The sequence below is a fragment of the Piliocolobus tephrosceles genome, chromosome 1, assembly GCF_002776525.5.
Source record: "Piliocolobus tephrosceles isolate RC106 chromosome 1, ASM277652v3, whole genome shotgun sequence".
NCBI lineage: Eukaryota > Metazoa > Chordata > Mammalia > Primates > Cercopithecidae > Piliocolobus > Piliocolobus tephrosceles.
In genome coordinates this window covers 209,012,780-209,016,561 of record NC_045434.1, presented here as the reverse complement: position 1 = coordinate 209,016,561, position 3,782 = coordinate 209,012,780, and positions in this window count along the sequence as shown.

Sequence of the window (3,782 nt, the reverse complement as noted above, 5' to 3'; positions counted from 1 at the left end):
TTAACTGTTAACACAGCCTGGCAGACTGTATGAATTGGCATCACCTGAAAGCAGCTGGAAAGGTCATTCGAGCTTACTCCACCATCCCCAGATTGGGGAGACAGGTTTGGACCTTGTCTCCAATCTCCTTGTCAGTTAACTCTTTTATTTTAGTTTATTTTATTTTGTTTTATTTTATTTTTTGAGACAGAGTTTCACTCTTATTGACCAGGCTGGAGGGCAAGGGTGTGATCTCACCTCCCTGCTAGCTCTGCCTCCTGGGTTCAAGTGATTCTCCTGCCCCAGCCCTCCCAGTAACTGGGATTACAGATATGTGCCACTACGCCCAGCTAATGCCGTGTTTTTAGTAGAGATGGGGTTTCTCCATGTTGGTCAGGCTGGTCTCGAACTCCTGACCTCAGGTGATACACCAACCTCGGCCTCCCAAAGTGCTGGGATCACAGGCATGAGCCATCACGCCCGGCCTTTTTTTTTTTTTCTCCCTCTCACCCAGGCTGAAGTGCAGTGGCGTGATCTCGGCTCACTGCAACCTCTGCCTCCCAGATTCAAGTGATTCTCCCACCTCAGCCTCCTGAGTAGCTGCGATTACAGGCTCACGCCACCATGCTTGGCTCATTTTTGTATTTTTAGTACAGAGGGGGTTTCACTATATTAGTCAGGCTGCTCTGAAACTCCTGACCTCATGATCCACCCACCTAGCCCTCCCAAAGTGCTGGGATTATAGGCGTGAGCCACCACGCCTGGCCCGGTTAACTCTTAATGAATCTTTTTTTTTCCCCACATAGAGTCTTGCTCTGTCACCCAGGCTGTAGTGCAGTGGCGCAATCTCAGTATACTGCAACCTCTGCCCCCTGGGTTCAAGCAATTCTCCTACCTCGGCCTCCCAAATAGCTGTGACTACAGGTGCCCGACACCACGCCCAGCTAATTTTTGTATTTTTAGTAGAGATGGGCTTTCACCATATTGGCCAGGCTGGTCTCGGACTCCTGACCCTATGATCCAACCTGCGTCAGCCTCCCGAAGTGCTGGGATTACAGGTGTGGGCCACCACACCCAGCCCAATTTTTGTATTATTAGTGGAGATAGGGTTTCATCACGTTGGCCAGGCTGATCTCAAACTTCTGACCTTGTGATCCACCTGACTCGGCCTCCCAATGTGCTGGGATTACAGGCATGAGCCACCGCTCCCAGCCTAAACTTTTTTCCCTTTCTCAAAAGATGGTGTCATTGTATTGGCTTCTATGCACTTAGGAGAGTGAGCCCATCGTTTAGTAACAATATGACTCAGTACTGCAAGATCTTGATGCAGTATTTCAAAGACTATTTCCAGTAAGTGAAGGAGGCTTTCAGTGATGCTTAATTAAATGACTTGGCACTGAGAAGAAGCTATAGACGCAAATGGGTGGCCTATGGCTATTATCAACTTCATTACTGGTACTTTATCTGTATGCATAGAAAGCATTAGCATAACTGGGTCTAATCTAGGTAGTGTCCCAGACTCCCCCTAGGATCAAACTCTTTGGTTTCACACATTAAGAAGATTGAAATGCTGTAGGTATTGACATAGACATAGAATCTGGACATGACCATGTTACCCTCTGCCATATAATCAGAGACATTACTGAAACTAGATATTGGCTTATTGGCAACTAGAAGCAAATAGAATGCCTGTATAGCTCTGCTATATGAAATAAATAATAGTTTCATTTATTGGATGCATCAATACTCAGGACATGTTTGGAGAGGAACCTATTGATTTTTTTTTTTTTTTTTCTTGAGACGGAGTCTCACTCTGTTGCACAGGCTAAAGTGCAGTGGCCAATCTTGGCTCACAGCAACCTCAGCCTCCCGGTTTCAAGCAATTCTCCTGCCTCAGCCTCCTGAGTAGCTGGGATTACAGGAGCACCCACCACATCCAGCTAATTTTTGTATTTTTAGTAGAGACAAGGTTTCACCATGTTGGCCAGTATGGTCTCCATCTCCTGAACTCATGATCCACCCACCTTGGCCTCCTAAAGTGCTGGGATTACAGGCATGAGCCACCATGCCCAGCCCCTATTCATTCTTCAATGGAGATGACATGCGAGGATTACTTTATAAAATTCATAGAAATATATTTTCTTCCCACCCCAATCTAAACCATTACCATGCCACCTGTTGTCAATGGAAGTTGAGGCTGTTGAGACAGAAATAATTAATAAATCTTTATTGGAGGCTAAATGTGAGGATCAACCTGAAAGACACACATTGACAAAGTGAGTGTGTCCCAAAATCTGTTACAAGTTGGAATGCTTTTGTGAGAAAGGTTAAAAGACGGGAATGGGACTCCTCCTATCAGTGTTTTGTTTGGTTTTGTTTTATTGACCTGGCAAGGCTCAAATAGAGTTGGTTTTTGAATTTGTCTTTTCCATTGGAAGGTATAATACAGAGGCTACGATCATTGGCTTTAGATGACAACACAACAGGCTAAAACATTTTCCTTGCAAGACAACCAGCAAACCTTCATGATCAGAATCAAATCAATGTCCTTCTCACTGTCTGTAGGTGAAGTTTCCATCAGTACTTGAAGAGTTTGAGGCACTCATGAACTCACGATCAGATTCTTTACTCAGGGACAGGATGTAACCCAATCCTAAGACCTTCCACAGGTGGTTAATTGGGAAGCCTGCCCAGTGTGACCTGCAGGTTTTCACCGGCAATATGCAGGTGCAGATATGACAAAGAATAATCATAACCTTCATGTCACCCCCAGCTGGTTAGGAATGGGATCCTTTTGACTCTTTCTCCCAAGAAACCAAGTTACTCATCTTGTGTGGCAACAAAATATTTGGTCTGCTTAACAGAGAAAGAGACCCTGTAAAGAAAAAAAAAAGGATTTTTATTATGAAATGAGCAAAGCAATGGGAATAAATGTGAGATTATCCAAGGAGGTAAAGGAAGACAAAGGTTTTGAAAGGAAAGATAAGGAGGATTACATAAATTGTTTTGAAAGACTCATCCTTGCTCATAAGGATCAAAACCAAACAGTATCAGTGCAATGTCAGACAGATTCCTCCTCCACCCCCTCAATAACCCCCAACATGTTTACCAAGTCTTCGTTCTCTCCCAGGATCCCATTAAAACACCCAGCTCAAACCTGCCCAGCCTCCACCCTAACTTCTCTTTGAAATTTTGACATGACTTTATTACAGGACTATCAGGTTTCCATGCCTGCTGCACAGTAACTTACCAATATTCTGAGACAGCAGGGTTTGCAGCAAAGAGTTTAATGATCACAGGGTGGCTGAATGAGAAGCTGGGAGGAGATCCTCAAATTCATCTCCCCAAAGAGTACTCGGGGTTTTCAGGGGATCATGGATAGCAGGGGGCTGGAAAGTTGGTATATTTTGGTGGCGGTAAGAGGTATGAAGTCATCAGGATGTCAAAACTGCATTCTTTGGTGAGTTGGTGCCTTGCAGGGCCCTTCAGATCAGCTGGCATCAGTAGTTCCACTGACATGCAGAACCTGAAAGAATATGTCAAATAAAAAAGTTAATGTTTTACAATGTTTAAATTGTTGTCTGCAGGGCAGTTAAGGGGAACTGTAATCTAAGGTCTACATGATTTTGGGACAGCAGGCTGCCAGCAACCATGAGGAAGAGGTCAGAGAGCAAGCTGACCTCATGATGAATGCTGAATGTGCTGCAAGCTTGGTTTATTTTTTGTTTTTCTCCCTCCCTTCTTCTTTGATTAAGTTTATAAAGTTTATAGGTATGATTTCAATTTCTTCCAGAGAAGCCTTA